This window comes from Equus quagga, chromosome 5 (genome assembly GCF_021613505.1).
Source record: "Equus quagga isolate Etosha38 chromosome 5, UCLA_HA_Equagga_1.0, whole genome shotgun sequence".
NCBI lineage: Eukaryota > Metazoa > Chordata > Mammalia > Perissodactyla > Equidae > Equus > Equus quagga.
This window is the reverse complement of record NC_060271.1, coordinates 113,026,424-113,049,945: the sequence shown is the minus strand read 5'-3', so window position 1 is coordinate 113,049,945 and position 23,522 is coordinate 113,026,424.

Below are 23,522 nucleotides of genomic sequence, written 5' to 3'. Positions count from 1 at the left end.
GGTGCTAGATATGAGTTTCAAACTCTTTGCTTCTCATGGAGAAGGTAGGAGTTGGGAGTTCCTTCCCAATTGTATGGCATTGTGTCGGGGTGGGGTTTATAGCAAGAGTGTCTCTCAGCCTTTCCTACCAATTTCAATGTGGGTATTTTCTCATTCATTGGATATGTAGGAGTCACTCAGCTTCTGGATCTCTTTCAGAGGGAATTACGCCATGTGTATCTGTACATTCAGTGTGTCTACGGGAGTGGGGAGTTCAGGAGTCTCCTATGACACCATCTTGGTCAACTCTCTTCAGAATCTGCTGACATACTTTTCTTATAATGGTCTGTATAATATGTCCTTCCTTGCCTCCATAGTCTCGTCTACTTCCACTCCCTCTCACTAACTCTTCTTCAGCCACACAGGCCTCCTTGCTGTTCATCAAACATTCCAGGCATGATCCTGCTCCAGGACCTTTGTAATAGCTGTTCCTTCTACTTTGAATGATCGAAGCTTACCTTCTTAAAAAGCCTAATCTAGGGGCCAGCTGCATGGCCTAGTGGTTAAGTTCGGCATGCTGTGCTTCATGGCCAGGGTTCATGAGTTCAGATACCAGGCACAGAACTACACCACTCAACAGCCGTGCTGTGGCAATGACCTACATATAAAGTGGAGAAGGACTGGCACAGATGTTAGCTCAGGGCTAATCTTCCTCAAGCAAAAACGAGGGAGATTGTCAACAGATGTTAGCTCAGGGCTGATCTTCCTCAGTAATAAATAAATAAATAAATAATCCATTTGTTCACCCACCACCTTGGGTATATCAGACTCAGGACAAGTAGGCATTGTATTAGTCAGGGTAGGCTGAGCTATGCTGCAACAATAAACAAACCCAATCACAATGTCTTAACACAATAAAGGCTTATTTCTTTCTTGTGTCATTGAGCTGGACTGTTCTTCTCCAAGCGGTGCCCCAGGGTCCAGGATTCATTCCAAGCTCTGGATCCACCATCTTCAACCCATAGTTTCAAGGTAGTCTTCAGCATCCACTTGGAAGATGGGGGATGAGAGGAAGAGTACATAGAAGGCATTCACTCTCAACTACCTGAGACCAGAACAGACATATCATTCCCACTCACATTCTATTGAAAGGAACTAGTCTAATGGCCCCACCTTAGATACAAGGAGGCTTGGAAATATAATTTTGCTTGTGTCCAGAAAGAAGGAACATATTTGGGGAGAATCTAGTTCATTTCTGCCATCATTTCCCCTTCTGGTCATTAAAAATATGTTTCACATTCCCATCCATTCATAGAACACACTCAGTTCCCTCCTCAAGGGAGACATTCTAAAGTGACATCCAGTCAGTACATACAGCTCCAAATCCAGCACTTCCAGGTGATATGCAATCTTCTCCATCAAATCTGGAGGAAGGTCCTTATGGTCTGGCAAACTAAAATCTAAAAAAATAACTACTATATATCCAAACGTCACAGCAACACTCCAAGCAAAAAGGGGTAGAGTGTAGAGAAAACTTATGCCAGTTGTGTCTATTCCTTTATATTAGAAAAATACTAGACTTCCTAGATTTTGCACTTGGTAAACTTTTGCATACGTTTTTTCATTGTCAGAACTGGGCTATATGGTCATGACTAGTTGTGAGGTTATCTACAGAGGTGAGCATTTTTAGTGACTATTGCCACCCCAAGTAAAATGAAGGTCTTATGAGTTAGGAAGAAGAGAATAGGCAACTACAAGTAACTGCCAAGCTTCCTTTCCAACACCTTGGATTTTTAAAAATATTTTATTTTAGAAAATTTCAAGCACACATAAAAGTAGAGTATAATAAACTACAATGTGCCCAATACCCAGTGTATCAATAAGCTAATGCTGCATAACAAGCCACCCGAAAAATTAGTGGCTTAAAACAACAACCATTTAAATAATTCATGATTCTTCAGGTTGGCAATTTAGGCTGAGATCAGCTGGACAATTCCTCTGGTCTCCACTATGCTCCCTCGGGCAACTGTAGTCAGCTGCAGGTTAAGAAGAGAGCTCTGCCAACAAGGTTGGCAGACTGTTCACTGATGTGTCCCAGCTCTCTTCTACATGGTGTTTTCCTGTAGGCTAGCCTAGGCTTGCTCTCATGGATGTGGCAGGGTTCTGAGAAAGTGAAAGCTCTTAAAGTCTAGGCTTAGAACTGGTATACATTTGCCGTATTTTAATAGCCAAAGCAGATTCAAGGAGTAGGAAAGTAGATTCCATCACTTGATGGGAACATCTGCAAGAGAATGGGTATAGGGAAAGGAATGAATTGTGGCCGTTTTTATAACTCACCTGCCAAATCCAGTTATGATGATCATGGCTATTCTTTTATCACCTATACTTACCGCTTACTCCTACCATTGGAGTATTGTATAACAAATCCCAAACATCACATAATTTCATCCGTCAGAATTTGAGTGTGTATCACTAAAAGATAAGTACTTGCTCTTTTTAAAACAAATTAATAATTCCTTAACATTATCAGATAGTTCAATCAGTAGTCAAACTTCCTTTATTGCCTCATAAAGTATATCTTTACAATTTATGTTGAATCATGATCTAAACAAGGTCAAATCATTTCATTTGATTAATAAGTCTCTTAAATATCTTTTAATCTTTAGGCACCCCTCCCATTTTTTCTTGCAATTTATTTGCTGGAGAAACAATGTTACAGTTTCCATAGTCTGGAATTTGCTGATTGCATCACTATGGTGTCCTTTAACATGTTTCTAATCACCACATTTGCTGTAAATATGTAATTAGGTCTAGAGGCTCTTGATACAGGCTCGTCCTTTTTTTTTTTTGCAAGAATACTTCTAGGTAGTACTGTGAACTTGCATCATGAAGCAAACATTGTCTAATTTTCTTTTTTGTGTGTATTGTTAGTGGTCATTGAAAATCATTTCCTGGACCCATTATTTCATTAGGGACTGAAAATGTAATATTTTAATTCCATCATCCCTTCTTCATTAACTGGCATGACACTTACAGAGAAATACTTTATCAAAATTTGGTTTCCTTATGGAACAATTAATAAAGGAAGGACAAAGTAAATACTTGAAATTTTTCTGTCTATTTAAAATTTTTCTGAAATAAAAAACTTTATTCCCTAGCACCTTTCCAAGGCTACCAATTAGTTGATTTTTTTTTACTTGTTGTATCATTATGAAATCATAAATTTTTAATATATTTAATGTTTCAATCCATTGAGGTTATTATTCTTATCAATACTCATACTGTCCTGTCCCATATTTGGCCACTGGGAGCCTTCTCAAGGTGGCCCTTGACTTCATTGTCCTTTGGACAAGACTTCAGCAGCCTCTAATTGCTTCCTTGGTTTTATAACAAAATGCCTCAGATCTGGAATCAATCATGTTTAGAAAGAGCTCTGGATACTTTACACAGAAAATGGTATTTAGAGACCATAAGATGGGTCCAGGAGTGCTTCTTGCTACTCACTACCCTCACCGGACACCAAACTGCCAGTGCCTTGATCTTGGGCTCAGCCTCCAGAGCTATGAGAAATACATTTCTGTTGTTTATAAACCACCTAGTCTATGGTATTCTGTAATAGTAGCCTGAACGGACTGAGACATTGCCCCCAGCTATAACCTCCAGTACAGTTTTGACTAGAAGTAGTGACAGTGACATCTTTGTCTTGTTCCTGATCTTAGAGAAAAAGCATTCATTCTTTCACCATTAAGTGTGATGTATTAGCTGTAGGTTTTCCTATATGCTCTTTATTAGGTTGAGCAACTTCCCTTCTAGCCATAGGTTTTATCCAAAGTATTTTTGTCCTGAGAGGAACTAGACTTTATCAAATGCTTTTTCTGTATCATTTTCTGCAATGATCAAGTGATTTTTGTCCTTTTTTTTTATTAAGGTGCTTTATTACATTAACTGATTTTCAAATGTAAACCACTCTTGAATGGATAAATCCCATTTGGGATGTATCATTCTTTTTATTTTTGTGTTGCTAGATTGAGTTTGTTAGTATTTTACTGAGATTGATTTTGCATCTACATTCATAAAGGGTTGGCTTGTAGTTTTCTTTTCTTGCGATGTCTTTGGTTTTGGTATCAGGGTAAAGGATCAGGTGGGAAGTTTTCACTCCTCTTCTACTTTCTGGAGCAGTTTTTGAATTGAATTCTAACTTGTCTGATATTAAAATTAGAACCCTCATTTTGTTTATGTTTGAATTGCCTGGTACACGTTTGCCCGTTCTTTTACTTCTGACCATTTTGAAACAATTTATTTCAAAAGTGTGCCTTACAAAAATATAACTAGGTTTTGTTTTGTGATCCCAAATAATCAATTTTTGTTAATGATTAAGCAAAGGTTTAGAGCCATTTTGAACAAGTTGCTTGTCAGCCCAATTTTTAGCATTCACATTTGGCATAGATTCTCCATGTAACAGTGGATGCCACATAAAACACTGATTTAGGGAAAGACGACACAGGAGGACTCTTATTCATACATGTCTTTCTGCAATGAAACTGATTATGCCACACAAATATGGAGGTGAACCCAGGGAAAACTGGAGCTGAGGAAACTTAAAGAGTTGAACAAGCTGTTGAGGTGGGTAGGAACAAAGCACGGAAAAAGGAAGAGTAGGACATTTATATTTGTGGTAACGCTCCTATGTGTCAGATGCTTCACTTCACTGACTCTATTAATGTTCCTAACAATATTCCCAAGCAGTAATCTCCAAACCTATTTTACACATGAGAAAACTAAGGTTGGAATAGTTTTCTGCCACTCAAAGCTTGGTTGTCAGACCAGCAGCATCAGCATCACCTGGGAGCTTGTTAGAAATGCAGAACCTCAGGTTTCACCCCAGATGCTCTGAAGCAGAATCTGCATTTTAACAAAATCCACAGGTGATTTGTATGCATGTTAACTTTTAAGAATCAGTAGTGATTTTCCCAAGGCCAAAATATATAAGTAGCAGAACTTGACTCCAAAGCCTGTGCTTCCTGCTCTGCAGCTACAACAGTCAAGTCACTTGATAGTCAGAGATTAAACTCATAGCTCTAGCTGAGTAGAGGAGTTCATGTCATAACATCAGACATCAATTTCCTCATCCATTGAAGAGTTAATTACCATCATAAAGACTGATTCTGCCTCTCAGAATAAATAGGTGCTTTGAACGCCTAGAACAACAAATAAATTCTAAGGCAATAAAAGTTTGTCATATTGAACACCGTTTGAAATTTTAAAACCACCTTAAGCCCCAATTCTTTGTTATATAACATTTATATTTTTTGCAATGAGATCTGAGCTTTTTTTGAGTGAAGCTAACAGGTTTGTACACACTGCATGTCCATCCGCGCTTCAACATCCATTCAAACCAGAAAGAGAATACTGTTGCACCGATCACTCAACTTAAATGTAGCTAACAAAGAAAAGTCTTTCGTGGAATGTTATAGTAACTCTTCCAGAGCTGGGCCTAGGCCTTTATGTGAATAAAGGTTAAAACAGATTCAATTCACGCTGAGTTCAGATTCTGAATGTTCAGTTCTTACAAAATCCAAAATTGTCCCTTTTACCCTGTTTCTCAGATTATTCCTTATTGAATTATATTTTTCCATTTTAGAGGAAACATTGTTTATGTTTGTTTTTGTTTTGCTAGGAAAAAAAGTCAATGCACTTTGGATCCAGCCCTGGTGCTCTGAGATGGGACAGCTTGTTCTGCTCTGAGGGCTTACAAGAGCCTTTTACAGAATAAAACCGTAAAATAATTCAGTATCATAACTGCTCCCAATGAGACCTCCTGACTTGAGAAGACTGGATCATCCACCTCAGAGAACATTGCATCCTGTGCTCCACTTGCTTCCTCTGGAATTTTAGAACCGAGAGCCACTTCAGAATGAGGTTCATAGATAACACAACTCCATTTGTTCACTTGCAAAACATAGCCTCAATTTTTGGTTATTTAATTCTCTTGGTAAAATGTAGCTGTTTTTAAAGCACCAGTTTTATGAGGACACACCGTACTCATTGATGCTATGGGGTCTTTTGCGTCTTTTCCCAGCTGGCAAACTCTCCATAATGACATCCTGGGGATGAGACAATTAGAAAGAGAGATCACATCACAGTATTTATATGGCGAATAAATCTTTTAAATTCGTACTTGCCCCAGACCATGTTGCCTCTTCGGGGGGTCAGGGATGAGGTGAGGGTGATGAAGAAGCAGCTAACTATGATTGAGCAGCTCTTAAATAAAACATATCTGGGCTCTAACACTACGGTCACCATGTTGCTTTGCACTAGTCCTAATACCTGTTCAAGCCTCAATTTTCTCATCTGTAAGATGGGACTAATATGCATCTTTCAGGGTTATTGTGAGAATTAAGCAAGTAAATCAATAGGAAGCATGTGGCATGTAACAAGTTGTGATCATTATAGTAAGCCAATTTAAACCCCTCCTGAAAAAGAAAACCTGAAGTTTAAAGACAAAATGAAAACTGCCAGCCAGAACAGACCACCTTCTCTTTGGAATAAGACTTCTCCTCTCTATTAGTAAAGAATCCGCAGACCACTCCTTCCTCCCATATGATGTGGGACATCTGAAGGTTAAAGGAGAAGCCAGACTGCTGTGGAGAGGAAGTGGTCTGAACCAAGGCTGGGGCCCACTCCAGGGCAGTTCAGAAGAACTTGGAAATCCCAGCTCTGAGCTCACCATGTAGCTTCCACCTCACCTCCTACTTGCTCAGCCTTATGACTTAACATAAGAGCCTGGCTTGGCCAGAGCACTGAGGCCACAGCCTGGAGGAAACATGGCCAAAGACATAGGGCAGCGGGAAAAAAGCCAGACAGGTCTCTTTCCCGGCTACCCCTCCCCAAACCTGTACATCAAAAGGAGAGAACCTTTCTCATTCACACTCCACAAGAGGGTACAGGCACAGAAGAGGCACAGAAGGGGAGGCCAGAATTGGTTTACACACTGCAGCAAACTACCTGCCTGCCCCCTCCCCTGTCAGCCCTGCTTCTTCTCTGAGGAAAAGAGGAGGGAACCAATTGACCATTTATAGAGAATCCAGGCCAGGTACTCTCCCACAGATGCCTTCTCTCACTCCTCACCACATCTCTATTGGTAAGGTAGGTACTGTGGGCCCTCTTACAGAGTAACAGAGGCTCAGAGAGACTGGCAATCTGTCCAACGTCACACAGCTAATCAGAGTCAGAACAGAGATCGGGACAAAGGCCTATCTGACGTATTGTAAACCAGTCAGCATTGATGCTGTATTTGGTATATAGAGTGTTTTTATTTTTGAGAGTTTGGGTTATTGTTTGTTTGGTCAGTTTATTACTTTTTCTTCGGTTCTTGTTCTGCGCTGAACACTGTTAACTTAAGCCACAAGTATAAAATCAAACCCACTTCTTTCTGAAGACTTTGGATAAGATACTTTAATGCTTATTAAATCTCTCTTGGAAAGTCTTCAAGTTTCAATAATCACTTCTTTATTACTGTCGGAAATTTAAAGAATATAACAAAGTAGAAATTCTAACCCTGTCTTTTCCACAAGTGCCTGCTGTTTCTTTTAAATAATTGACTGATTTCTCCTTGATGCATTTACATAATATGAATCCAAGAACTGAGCAATGGGGAACAATCATCTGGCCTTTTCAGGCAAGGGCAGCAGGAAAGGCCAAAAACCATCTCAAAGAGTCTGCAGCCAAGACACTCACTTAAACACCCCACAAATGTTTCTATGTAATTCACTTTTTTTCCTACCCTTGTTCTATGAAATTAAAAAATTTTCACCCACTTTATGTCAAACATCAGGAGATAAATTACTATGCCCCTTTAAAGGTTCTCAGCATTTCGTGTGGTCTGAATTATAAAAACAGAAGATGCAGGCTCCGAGCAAATATTGTTTGCTTTGTTGAGCTAGCTGAAGGGTTACATGTGGCATGACTCCCATCTGCTAAGGATCTCGGTTTTATTAAGGTTCACTTTTGTGCTTTTTATTTTTTTAACAACATATTGTTCCACCAGAAACAATAGGACATTAACTAGCATAGTCCCTGTGATTTGCTTGTTTGTTCTTTATCCCACTGGAGGTGTTCTTGAGCCCTGGAAAGATAGATCAACATTCACAGAAATAGACAGTGATGTGCAAAAATACAATGTAGTCCGTCCATTCCCTTCTACTAATTCTTTTCCTCTGTGCCCACCATGCTTGTGATCATGTTGGTTTCTTCAATATCCCCTTCAAACATCCCCCAAGTGTTTCTCAAGTTTCTTTCCTCAATCACCTTTCTTTGTACCCATTCCTTGATGCAACCAGGCTTTCCCATACCTTCAACTATCGACTCTATATAAATAGTATTTGCCATCTCAAATCTTTATGGTGGACAGATGAAGGGAGAAAAGTAAGAAGGGAAGGAGGGAGAGAGAGGGAGGGACAATTTACTCCTAAAATCTTTTGTCCTGGCTTCTCCCGCAAGTTCCAGATCCCCTTTTCCAACCCCATCCTGGACATGCCCACCAGAATAACCCACCCACACGTCAAACACTCAAATGGATGTTGGAACCACCTATTTTCAAAAAAGAAAAAGTTTTATTGAGGTATAATTGATATAAAATAAACTGCATACATTTTAAGCATACAATGTAAGTTTTGACATGCATATACCTATGAAACCATCGCTATAATCAAGATAGTAAACATATGGATGACCCATCAAAGTTTCTTCATGTCCCTTTACAATCCCTTCCTTTCCCATTCTTCTCTGCTCCTTCACCCCTGTCTGCCCCTCCCCTTTTCAAACAAGCTGATCTGCTTCCTGTCACTATAGACTTGCTTGCATTCTCTAGAGTTTTCTATGAATGGAAACATATAGTATATATTCATTTTAGACTGGCCTATTTCACTTAGCATAATTAGGAGTCATCCTTGTTGTTGATTACTTCCACACTTCATTCCTTTTTATTGCTGAGTAGTATTGTATTATATAGAAATACTATCATGTGTTTATCCATTCACCTATTGATGGAGATCTGGGTTGCTTACTGTTTGGGGCTGTAAATAAAGGTGTTATGAACATTTGTATACAAATCTTTATATGGACATATATTGCCTTTTCTCTTGGGTAAATAAATATCTAGGAGTGGAATGGCTGGATGATGTAGCCGATGTATATTTAACATTTTAAGTAACTGCCAAACTGGTTTCCAAACTGACTGCACCATTTTACATTCCCACCAGCAGTATTTGAGAGTTCCAGTTCCTCCACATCTTCTCCAATTCTTGGTATGATCAATCTTTTTAATTTCAGTCATTTTGATAGGTATGTAGCGCTATCTCAACATAGTTTTAATTTGCATTTCTCTAATAAGTAATGCTATTAAGCATCTTTTCATGTAATTATTTTCCATATAAATATCTTCTTTGGCGAAGGAGCTATTCAAATTTTTTGCCTATTTTTTATTGGGTTATTTGTTTTCTTATTGTTGAGTTTTGAGTGTTCTTTATATATTCTACAATCAAGTCCTTTATCAAATACATGCCTTCCAAAGGTTTTTTCCCAGTCTGTGGCTTGTCTTCTCATTCTCTCCTAACAGTGTCTTCTGAAGAACAGAAGTTTTAAATTTCGATGAAGTCTAATTTATCAATTTGTCCTTTTATTGATTGTGATTTTGGTGTCTTTTCTAAGAAATATTGCCTAACTCAAGGTCACAAATATTTTCTCCCATGTTTTCTTCTAGAAGTTTTATAGTTTTAGGTTTTACATTTAGGTACATGGTCCATTTTGAGTTAGTTCTTGTAAATGGTGCACAGTATGGACCCAAGTTCTTTTTTTTTTTTTTTTTTTTGGTATAGATATCCAATTATTCCAGCACCATTTTTTTTAATTGAAGTAACATTGGTTTATAACATTATATAAATTTCAAGTGTACTTCATTATATTTCTATTTCCATATAGATTACATATGTTCCCCACTCAAAAACTAATTATCATCCATCACCATACACATGTGCTTAATCACCCCTTTCACCCACCTCCTTCCTCCCTTCCCCTCTGATAACCACCAATCTGATCTCTGTATCTATGCGTTTGTTTGTTATTGTTGTTGTTTTTATCTTCTATCTATGAGTGAGATCACATGGTATTTGACTTTCTCCCTCCGACTCATTTCACTTAGCGTAATACCCCCGAGGTCCACCCATGTTGTCGCAAATGGCAAGATTTCATCTTTTTTATGGCTAAGTAGTATCCCATTGTGTATTTATACCACATCTTCTTTATCCATTCGTCCCTTGATGGGCACTTAGGTTGTTTTCAAGTCTGCTATTGTGAATAATGCCACAGTGAACATAGGGGCAGCACCATTTGTTGAAAAAGTTATCCTTTCTCCATTGCATTGTCTTTGCACTGATGTAAAAAAAAAAACCAATTATCCACTTATCGATGGGTCTATTTCAGAATTCTGTATTTTATTCCTTTGATGTAACTGTCTATCTTCAAGCCAATACCACATTGTTTTGATTACTATAGCTTAATAATAGTGTTTAAAATCAGGTAATATAGCTCTCCAGCTTTCTTTCTCTTATTTTAAAGTTGTTTTGGTTATTCTAGGTCCTTTGCATTCCCACATGAACATTAGAATCAGCTTGCCAATTTCTACCCAAATCAGTCTACTGAGATTTTGATTGGGATTGTGTTGAATCTATAGATCAATTTGAGAAGAACTGACATCTTAACAGTGCTGAGTCTCCCGGCTCATGCACAAGGTAAATCTCTCCATTTATTGACATTTTCTTTATTTCTGTCAACAATATTTAGTAGTTTCCAGTGTACAGGTTTTTCACATCTGTGGTCAGATTTATCCTTAAGTATTTTGTATTTGTTGATGTTACTGTAAATTGTATTTTTTTTTATTTCAATGACCGATTGTTTGCTGCTTGGTATATGGAAACACAATTTCCTGCTGTGAGGATTTAATGTATTTTAAATATTCAACATGTATTAAAATTTTTAAAAGTCTAGCATGTAGCAAGGATATATAAGTGTTTTACAAGCATCAAAAATATCTGATAATGAATTAAATGGATCATATGTGTGTAGCAGGTGTGAGGGAGAGCAAAGTGTCAAAAATAAATGATAACTACCACTGAAATTTCACAAGGTTGTAAACTATCATAATCTTAATTTTAAAAAATTAAAAAATAAATAAATAAATGATAACAGATTTCTAATTGGGATGACTTAGGTGGCAGTGATCTTGTTAACAAAAATGGTGAAAACAAGAGGATAAATGCACTTCAAGGGGAAGACAGTAAGTTTAGTTTTGGACATATTGATTTTGGTAATGCCTCTTTGAAATCAAGATAGAAAAATCTAGCAAGTAGTTAGAAACTAGACTATGTTTCTTTGCTTCTGTTAGGCTTCAAGGAAGGAAACTGGGTAATCTTACTCTTCACTGCCAGGGAACTTTAGGGAAATTCAAGGGAAGTTGAGTGGTAGAGTGTCCGTCACTTTCCAAACTTATTCCATCCCTTAGTGGGGAAGAGAATCTTACAAAGCTGGTGCTCAGAGACATTCATTGGAAAACACCATTCTAAGTGACAGAGTTATGGTATCACATCATGTATCAGCTGCCTGAAAGCCCCCAAGTCTTACACTTGTTTGACTCATCTTATCTTCCAAGATTTAAGTAAATTGGTTCAAACCTCTATTCCACATACATCAGGAAACCTGGCATCCCTTCTAGTATCTCTGAGTGCCTGATGGGGGCTACATTTCAACTCTGAGTTCTCATTTCCATAAATTCTTGATATGTGTTCTGTATTTCACTTTCTTCCTTATATTAAGCTGATGGACCCTTCTTAATCCCCTTTCTCTTTGGAACACTACTGACTCAAGGCTGAGGCTCTGGGGCAGTAGAGAGGGGTTGCACCTCAATGTGGCACAGCCAACAAAAAACTGAGGATTAGACATCCCTTTATTTTTTTCCTGAGGAAGATTAGCCCTGAGCTAATGTCTGTGCCAATCTTCCTCCACTTTATATGTGGGTCCCTGCCACAACATGGCTGACAAATGGTGTAGGTCCATGCCTGGGATCCGAACCCAGGCCACTAGAGTGGAGCACACCAAAATTGACCACTATACCATGGGGCCAGCCCTAACATCCCTGTTATTTTAAAAGATCTCAACCATTCCTGCTTCCAGGAAACTTTCACTGGTTGTCTCTTGTATTTAAGCTCTACCTTCTCATCTTCCTGGGCCCCCTTTGTCTCTTCTTTGATGCATCTCCTCTCCTGGCTCACCCCAACCCCAACTATCCCTCTATCTGACTTATAACCTACCGAGGGCTTGTCCTGAGGATCAGTCTTTCCACAATCATAATAGCTAATCATAGGCAGTTTGTGCTGGTTCTCTCCCCTAAGCAGAACTCTGCCACAAGCACCTAATTCTACAGGCCATTTTTGCCCCTGTTACAATTTGAAGGGTACTATAGCAACACTGCTCTGATCCTCTTCCATTCTGATGTCTCTCTCTATGGATCCATAATGTTGCCTGTCTTCTCACATTCAACTTTCCCTCAGAAACTGATGAGGTCAGTTGGTCACTATCTTATTTGGTGAGTCGCTATTGCATGTCTTTTCCTCAAACACTTAATCCTCATTCAATCATCCTGGCCAAGGTCAAAACTCATAATGCTGCAATCCATAAAGAACTTCCCATTTTGCTCAGAAGAAGGAAGGAAGAAAGGGAAGAGCCAGAAAGTTTAACAGAAACATAGAATTATACTGTTGGTTGGCGCATTTAGTATAAGTTAGTGCCCAATCACCTTTAAGAGAAAGGCAATGACAGAGAGGTCAAGTGACACATTCCAGGTAACACACGGATTGACAGAGTATTGACCAGGATCAGAGTCTCTTCACTCCAAATCCACTTACAATATTGGCTTCCACTTGATAAACCAGCAACTTTCAAATTCTTTTGCCACAATTCATAGTAAGAAACACATTTTATATTAGAACATAGTATACACACACACATACATATTCCTGTAATTAATAATAACAAAAATTTATACAGATATTACTATGTATGTTCATATATGTGTGTATGTGTGTAGATACAGATAAAGATATATGAATATCTGTGTGTATATCTGAATGTGTGTGTGGATAGACAGATACATAGACAAGGCCTTATAAATTTTAAGCTGTTTACATATGTTAACTCACTTAATCCTCATAACAGTCCTGTGAGGTAAGTACTTTTATTATCTTCATTTTACAGATGAGTAAACTGAGGCACATAGAAACTGAGGCAGCATGGCTCTAGTGTCCATGCCCTTAATCACTACACATATTATCTTTCTTATGTGTTACACATGTAGAAATATATTTATGTATGCACATAAGTGTGTGTAATGTTTCATGAAATAATACTTAATCTTACTTCATGTGATGCACTCTCATTTTTCAAAAATTTTTTCAAATTGACTGCAAACCACTAAATTGATTTACAACCCACAATTTTAAAATGCTTGAAAAACACTGCTAAACCAGGCTAAATTTCCTTTTCAGATTTTCCTTTTAGAAAAGAAGGAAGCTAACTTCAAAGAGAAGCATAAATTGATCATTAAGTAAAAGTGGGAAAGCTCCAAGTTTCTGCCTCATAGGCGCACAGTTATAATATCTATCACTTGGGAGAGAAAAGAGATGGAGAAATTACTCTTGCACGGTATTAGTGAGTAAACACCCCTGAAAGTCAGACGTGGAGAAACAACTCCCTAAACCTCCAGCTCCCCATTATAGTACAGATATCACATTTATTAGTACATATGTGAACAATTTTTAAATCAATTCCACCTGCAAGAAATTAATTAAATTCAACAAATTTTTGGCATGTTAATAAAAATAGTGTTAACACCTCTTTAGTTCTTACTATGTGTCAAGATTGTTCTAAGCACTTTACCTGTGTATTAACTAACTTGTTAAGCCTCACTATCCTATAAGGTGAGCACTATTATTAAACCAGTTACAGATGAGGACACTTAAGACCTGCCTATGATCACACAGCTAGTAAGTGTGGAGCTGGGTTTCAACTTAGCCTGAATCCAGAGGCTGTGTTCTTTCAACCACCATTCTATGCTGTCTCCCACTTAATCTTTAAGCCATTGTGCTGGGTACTACATGGCAATCTCCAAAGCAAAATAATTGATAATATCCTATAAAAATTGATTATGTAGTCCTAGGCCTTTTATAAGTATGCTGAGAGATAGCTCAATGCTCAGTCAAAATCATGTATTAATTCATCACTTAATAGGCAATAATACTATGTTTCCAAGGGAAGTGAATTCTTGCTTACCTAATTCCATTGTTATTATAATACTCTTATCTTTAATGTTTTCATATTGCTATGGTATTATATTATTATTGAAAATTTACATTTATAATTCATATTAGTCTGATTTAATCCATGATTACAGTATGAACTCATTAAGTAGATTTTTTTGGAATAAATATCTCTTGATGTTATGATATCTATACCACCACATATCTACTACTACCACTAAGATTAGCAATTAAATTTTCCCATGAGGGGATAGTGTATGTGTATGTATATCAATGCATGTATGTATGTAAGTATATATTTCTCTGTTTATATACACATGCACACCACACACCCACACCCACACACACAGTCCAATAATCTCACAGAGTTTCTTTCAAGTTTTTAATATTTACTCTATTTCCCATTTACTCTGCTGTCAGAAATTGTTGTCTCAATATTAAAAAAGGTTAAGGACAGAGGAATGAAATATTTTAAGGGGCAAATTTTAAACTAGGAAAGAAGTAGTGGGAGGCAGTCTTAGTTGCCTATTTAGTTAACCAGTTGAGATCTGGTCTTGTCTTTGGCCAAGAGATTTTCATAAAAGCAACCAAATTATAACAGCCCAAAAAGAGTTCATACTAGTTAACATTATCTTTCTGATACTCCTCTTCAGTTCCCTAGATGCAGCAAATCCACCCAACAGGCACTAATAGAGCAGTTACTACTATTGGTTACGTCATTGAAGTAAAATGGTTTACAAATAGGATTTGGAGTCAGGGCACCTGGGTTTGAATTCAGTTCTGTCACTTATTGAATAGTCAAGAGCAACTCAGTTAATCTTACTTGTAGCCTGTTTTCTTATTTCCCCTGACTTTGTCTTTTACCATTCTTCCATTGCTCGCTTCACTCCAGTCACATCTCCTCTCCTCTAATTCTTTTTATTATAGTTCTTGAACACTCCAAGAAGCATTCCCTTTTCTAGGCCTTTACATTTACTGTTTCCCCTGCCTGGAATATTCTTCCCCTGGAATCCTTTGCCCAAATGTCATCTCAACAGAAAGGTTTTTCCTGATTATTCTAAATAAAGTAGCATACATGGGCATTTCCCATATTTCCTGTCCCTTTTACCCTGCTTAACTTCTCTGCATAGAATTGACATAAATCTATACGTATTTGTTTATTGTCTGTCTCTTGCCACTAGTACATAAGCTCCATCAGAATGAGGCCTTGTATGGTTCACTATGTACCCACAATGCCTGTCACAGAGTAGGGCATTAATAAATACTCATTGAATGAACGTATTGAATTGGTGAATGACAACACATTTCCTGTCTAGGTCATAGAGTTGTAAAAATCAAATGATTATGTGAAAGCACTTGTAGAGTGCTACACAAATGAGATAGTCTTCTATAGTGGAGAGAGGATTAAATGATATTTACATAGCTGTGGGTTGTTTTCACAATGCCAAATAACAAACGCCAACTCAAAACATCCAGAAGAAATTAGCTGTATCTCTCATATTTAAGCCATAATAAAGAAGCTCTGACTAGGAAATCACATCTGAATATTTTGAGAACATTTTTTTATTTACCATATCAAGAACAAGTTGTTTATCTAGCTAGCTAGTTTTTAGGTCTTTAGAAAGTAAATGTTTCAAAATTATCTGTTTCCTATTCCAGAGCAACTGCAAATCAAAGTAACATTTTATGTCAATTACAGCTCAAAATATTGAGAACAAAGATATCTAACTAATTTCTAGATTTAAAGAGCCAAAACTCATCCAATTTAATTTTTTATATTAGTGTGTAATTTCCACCACTCCTACTCTTACTTTAAAAGATTTATAGAAGCAGTAAAAGTTCTGGACAACATAATTTTCTATGAGGGGCATTAACAACTTTAAACCTTATCTTTCGATTTATTTCAGCTACTTATTGATTCCAGCCTTGTGCCAAGTAATTGAACGATCTAAGGATACTTTGTCTTTTTAAGAATAAGAACTATTTTTCATTTCCTCTGGAGCTTTGAGGTCATTGGCTGGGAAAGAAAAAGAACTGATGATGGGACAGAAGTCCCTCCCATTTCCTCTACTGCCAGAACTTTTTATCTGAATATTAAAGGTTAAGGAGAGCTGTATGAAATCTTTATTTCTGTACTTTTTGGTGAGCTTTTAAAATTAATTTATTTCAGGACAAAGGGAACAAAACAGTTGAAGTATAAAGTGAAATCTTCTTATAAAGTATTCCAGTAAAGTACATGGAAACATTGCTCTGTGTCCACCAATTTCTAGCTATTAGACTTTGGTTTTGACTGACAATTGACTCTTAGAGAAATTGCTAGCAAGAGAATATTCTTGTGTAATTTGTGTTGAAAAGAAAATAAGATTAGCAAAGTGAATATGAAGTATAACCTTCTATTTTGAATAAAGCAATGGCTCCGGGATTATTAAGGCTAAAAGATAACACATGTAAGTTTATGAGTCAATGAAAAATTTTAACATTTTATTTATTAATAGAAGACAATCATGAGTTTGTAAAAAAAAAAAAAATATATATATATATATATATATCTCCACAACCATATGTTCTTGTACAATCTGTAAAGTTAGGTAAATATGAGTAACTTGGAAAAGTTAGAAATAAACTAAACTAATGGTAAATGTTAAATACTTATCAATTGTGTTCTGTTTCCAGCCCTATGGTACCAATGAAGGTTAGAGAAGACTTTCTTTGTATTGGATATTTTTTTAAATGCTGTAAAATACATATAATGCATGGCCGAGCTGAAAGCAGAGTGACAGAATATTGAAAAGGCAGAAATAACAACACAGTGAGGGAAATCTAGAATCTTACTTATCCTGCAAAAGCAGCTGGTACAGCCTTCCAATTTCAGCCCTGAATATAAAGTTTCTAAATCTGCACTCTTATTTTTAGTGGAGTCTTCCAAGGAGAAGACTAAAGTAGGAGAGAAGAAGTGGAGGTAGTCTTAGTTGCCTGTACAGGTCCGGTCTTGTCCTTGACCAAAAGATTTTCATAAATGCAACCAAATTATGGCAGCCCCAAAGAGATTATGCAAATTAACATTGTGTCTTAGTTGGTTCAGGCTGTTATAACAAGATAACAAACTAGGTACCTTAAAAAACAAAGATTTATTTCTCACAGTTCTGGAGGCTGGGAAGTCCAAGATCAAGGTATTATGAGATCTGCTGTCTAGCGAGGCCCTGCTTCCTTCTTTGCAGATGACTGTGCTTGTTGTATCCTCACATAGCACGGAGAGCAGAGAGAGAAGGCAAGCTCTCACATCTCTTCTTATAAGGACACCAATCCCATTCATGAGGACTTAAGCAACTCCCAAAGGTCCCACCTCCTAATGCCATCACATTGGGAGTTAGAATTTTAACATATGAATGAGCAGGTGGAAGGGGGACATAAATACTCAGTCCATAGTACCTGATCTTTCTGATACTCCTCTTCAGTTCCCCAGGTGCACTGAATCTATTCAATAGTTACTGATAGAACTGCTCCTACTATCGGTATGTTATTGAAATAAAACTAAAATTTACCTTTTAACTTTCTTATATGACCTGTAATTAAACTTTTGTAATTAAACTTTAAAAGAACCTATCAAGAAGAAGGTTCTGGGAAGATAAGGGCACAGGAAGCGCCAGGAATCTGTTTCCCCCTCTAGACAAAAATTGCAATGGCAAAATCTGTCTGCTGTAACTATTTCAGAACTCTGAAGTCAGTTGAAGACTTGAAAATTCCAGGGCAAGACTTGGATGGTAAATTGTGGTTAATTTCTGTCAATTTTAGTTCTTAGTACAGTAGCAGCAACCCATTCTGCACACCCTAGCCACATGGCAGGTAGCTGTCCATATATTCCTGGAACAGCTTGCAGACAAGCATGCAGGTGCCACTGTGGGCAAAGAGGACCCTGTTCTGCAAATATTTGGAATCTGTGCTCTGATCACTGATTGCTGTTTATGATTACAAAGGTGCAAAGAGAAGGACAGAACATTGTTGTTGCACCTCTTCACTGTTTAAGACCCTCCCCTTCCTGCTGAAGTAGCTTCAAGGGGATTTTTTTTAAATAGCACTCTTTTTTCTTTCCTCATTTGTCATTATTTCCCTTTTCAGGAGCCAGGCATTAAGAACTAGACCATTCAAAAACAACTGCATATACCAGAAAAATTAGAAAATAACCACACTTGCCCAGGAAAAGGCTCAGAAAAGATCTGAGAAGACCTGAAGTTAACACCTAAGGCTGACTCTAGGCACAGAGAGAGCCTAAAAATATATAAATAAATAAACAAAAATGTCAAACCTTGAGGGAGGGGGAGAATCTGATTTCCAGAGTTACCATATTATTAGAGTCAAATGGCCAGGTTACAACAAAATATCACAAGTCGTACAAAGAAATAGGAAAATGTGGCCCATTCAAAGAAAAAATATAAAGCAATAGAAAATGTCCCTGAAAAAGACCTAATAGCAGACATACTAGACAAAGACTTTAAAGTAACTGTCATAAACATGCTCAAAGAACTGAAGTAAGATGTGGGAAAAGTCAAGAAAATGATGTGTAAATAAAATGGAAATATCATTAAAGAAAAATAAAACCTGAAAAGAAATCACAAAGAAATTCTGGAGCTGAAAAGTATAACTGAAATGAAAACTTTACTAGAGGGATTCAAAGGCAGATTTGAGAAGACAAAAGAACCAGTGAACTTGAAGATATGACAATGGAAATTATTTAGTCTGAGGAATAGAAAGAAAAAAGATTGAAGAAAAGTGAACAGAACCTAAGGGGTGTATGGGACGCCATCAAGCAAACCAGCCAACATATACATCATGGGAGTCCCAGAAGGAGAAAGAAAGAGAAAGGGATGGACAGAATATATGAAGAAATAGCAGCTGATGGGGCTGGCCCCGTGGCCGAGTGGTTAAGTTGGCGCGCTCCGCTGCAGGCGGCCCAGTGTTTCGTTAGTTCGAATCCTGGGCGCGGACATGGCACTGCTCATCAGACCATGCTGAGGCAGCGTCCCACATGCCACAACTAGAAGGACCCACAACGAAGAATACACAACTATGTACCGGGGGGCTTTGGGGAGAAAAAGGAAAAAAATAAAAATCTTTAAAAAAAGAAATAGCAGCTGAAAACTTCCCAAATTTGACGAAAGACATGAATATAAACATCAAAGGAGCTCAATAAACTCAAAGAAAACTGAACTCAAAGAGACCCACACCTACCAACATTATAATCAAACTTTCAAAAACAAAGACAAACACTGAACCTTAAAAGAAGCAAAAGAGACATAAATAATAAGGTACAAGGAATCCTCAATAAGAATATCAGCAGATTTTTGACCAGAAACTTTGGAGGCCAGGAAACAGTAGCTGATATGTTCAAAGTGATAAAAGATTCTTTTCAACCAAGAATAATATAATAGGCAAAACTGTCCTTAAAAGCTCAGGGGCAAATTAAGACATTCCTAGATAAACAAAAGCTGAGGAAGTATGTGACCACTAGATCTCCCTGCAGGAATATTCAAGAGAGTCCTACAAGGTGAAATGAAAGGACATTAGACAGTAACTCAAAGCCACATGGAGAAATAAAGATCTCAATAAAAGTAAGTACATGAGCAATAATAAAAGTTAACATTATTTTAACATTGGTTTGTAACTCCATATTTCTTTTCCATGTAATTTAAGAGACTAACGCATTTAAAAGAATTTTCCGTTTATGTTTTGTGGTTAAAAAAAAAAAAAGCCTAAGGATGTAATTTTAACATCAACAATTGAAAGGAGTAGGAAACAGAGCTGTAAAGGATCAGAGTTTTGTATGTTATTGAAGCTAAGCTAGTATAAATTCAAATCAGAGTATTATAACTTAGGATGCTAAATGTAATCCCATGATAACCACAAAAAAATATCTATAGAATATACACAAAAGGAAATGAGAAAGAAATTTAAACATTTCACTACTAAAGATCAACAGTAATGCAGGAAATGAGGGACAAAAAATATAGAAGGCATATAGAAAACAAGTAACACAATGACAGAAGTTCCTCCTTATCATTAATTACCTTAAATGTAAATAGTAATAAACTCTCCAATAAAAAACAGAGAATGCAAAATGGATAAAAATACAGAATCTAACTATATGCTATAGTTAGACTCACTTGAGATCCAAGATGCAAACAGGTTGAAAGCGAAAGGATGGAAAGCAACATTCTATGTGAATAGTAAGAAAGCAGCGGTGGCTATACTAATATTAGACATAATAGACTTTAAATCAAAAAAGATTACAATAGACAAAGAAGGACATCATATATTACAAAAATGTCAATACAAAGAAGACATAGGAATTAAAAACACTTGTGTACCTAATAAGAGACCATCAAACTATATGAAGGGGTACATGTGTAAAATGACAGATGGAAACTAGACTTTTGATAGTGGACAGAAGGCAGTCTATACAAAAGTTGAAGTATAATGATATACAACTGAAATTTATCTAATGTTATAAGTCAATGTTACCTCAAGAAAAAGATAGAAAATGAATGTTCCCATCTAGGCACTTTAGGGATATAGGAAGAGGGCAATGTTTAATCAAAAGGTTGAGCATCCAATGGTGGAATTCCAAGTATCAGATGGCAGAAGTGTTATGGACTGAATGTTGGTGTCCCCACTGCCCCCCCCAAATTCATATATTGAAGCTGTACCCCCCACAAGTGATGGTATTGGGAAGCAGGGCCTTTGGGAAGTAATGAAAGTTAGATGTGGTCATAAGGGTGAGGTCCTCATGATGAAGTTAATGTCCTATAAGAAAAAACAATGGAGAAGGCAGTTGTCTGCAAGCCATAAAGAATGTTCTCACCAGAACCCAACAAAGCTGGTATCCTTATCTCCGAGGTCCAGCCTCCAGAACTGTGAGAAATAAACTTATGTTGTTTAAGTGAAATATATATACATATACATATGAAGTAAAACTAACAGAATTGAAGGGAAAAATAGATCTACAATAATAGTTGGAGAATTTAATACCCCCACTCAAAATAATAGATAAAACAGCCAAACAGAAGATAAGTAAAGACATAGAGGACTTAACACAATAAGCCAACTAGCCATTACAGACATATGCAGAATACTCTACCCAACAACATAATATATTTTCTTCTCAAGTACACATGGAACATTTTCCAGGATAGAAAATATGTTAGGCCACATATTAAGTCTCAACAGACTTTAAAAGATAGTATCTTACAAAGTATCTTCTCTGACCGCAACAGGATGAAATTAGAAATCATTAACAAAAAGAACTAGAAAATTCACAAAATTATGGAAATTACACAACATGCTTTTAAACAACCAATAAATCAAAGAAGAAATCACAAGGGAAATTGAAAAATAAGTAGAGACAAATGAAAATGAAAACACAATATATCAAAACTCATGGAATGCATCAAAGTTGGAGCTAAGGAGGAAAGCTAAAGCTATAACCACTTACATTAAAAAGACAAGAAAGATCTCCAATCAACAACAAAACAACTTTACAATTTAAGGTACAAGAAGAAGAAACTAAACCCAAAGTTAGCAGAAGGAAAGATATAATAAAGATTAGAGCAAAGACAAAAAAAATTGAGCACAGAAAAACAATAGAGAAAATCAAAGACATCAGAAGTTAGTTCTTTGAAAAGATCAACAAAATTGACAAACCAAGGGCTGCATGGACAAAGATAAAAAGAGAGAAGACTCAAATTACTAAAATCAAATGAAAGTAGGGACATTACTACCAATTCTACAGCAATAAAAATGATTATAGGCAGTTTTGGTTCAAGATGGTGATGTAGGAAGATTCTGAACTCACCTCCTCCCAGGGACACACCTAATTTACACCTACATAAGGAATAATTTCCTCTGGAAAAAAAATTAAAACTAGCTGAGCAACTGTTACACATCAGGTAAACAAGAAAAGACATCAAAGCAGGTTGCCAGGATCTCCTGGCAAGAAATTGGTAAACTCAACTGGTGTCCTGATTTTTGTGACTGCTGGCCAAGGGACACCTCTAGACTGCCTGGCTCTGGTAGCCAGCAGGACATACATTTGCAGTCCCACAGGAGTGTATATATTTGCATACTTTAAAAGCTGCTACCTGAGGTCTGGATTCCAATCAGCCTGAATCTAGATACTGACTGAGATCCTCCTGTTTGGGCCACTGACAGGTCTTGACACACCCTCAACTACTGGGAGGCACTAAAAATAAAAAGGCTCTTGGACAATCACAAAGATTTGAAAGACAGCCAAGAGCTAGAGCAGGGTTGAATGGTAAAAGTTCATCTCCTACAAAAGGCCACTATGTCAAGACTGGAAAAGAAGACTACCTTATCCAATGCATAGAAACTAAGAGAGAGGGTCAAGCAAAATGAAGAAATAAAGGACAATGTTCCAAATGAAAAAAGAAAACAAAAATCTCAAAAAATGTCCTTAGTGAAATGGAGATAAGTGAATTACCTGACAGAGTACAAAATAATGGTCACAAAGATGCTAACCAAATTCAAGAATGATCAACAAGGTGAGAACTTCAACAAAGAGAGAAAATATGAGAAAGTACCAATTAGAAGTTATAGAGCTGAAGAATACAATAACTGAACTGAAAACTACACCAGAGGGGCTCAACAATAGACTTGATGAAGCAGAAGAAAGGATCCATGAACTCAAAGACAGGGCAGTGGATCTCACCCAATCACTGCAGTAAAAATAAAAGAGTAAAAAAAAAAAAGTGAAGATAGCTTAAGGCACTTATGGGACAATATCAAGTGGGCCAATATTTGCATTATAGGGGTCCCAGAAGGAGAAGAGAGAAGGGCAGAAAACTTATTTGAAGAAATATTGGTGGAAAACTTCCCTTGAGGAAGGAAAGAGACATCCAGATCCAGAAAGACTAGAGAGTTCCAAATAAGATGAACCCAGAGACCCACATCAAGACACATTATAAGTGACTTCATCAAGAAGAAATAACGCTTATAAATATCTATGCACCCAACACAGGAGCACCAAGATTCATAAGGCAACTATTAACAGACCTAAAGGAAGATGTTAAAAACAACACAATAATAGTAGGGGACCTCAACACCCCACTCACATCAATGGACAGATCATCCAGACAGAAAATCAACAAGGAAATAGTGGAGTTAAAT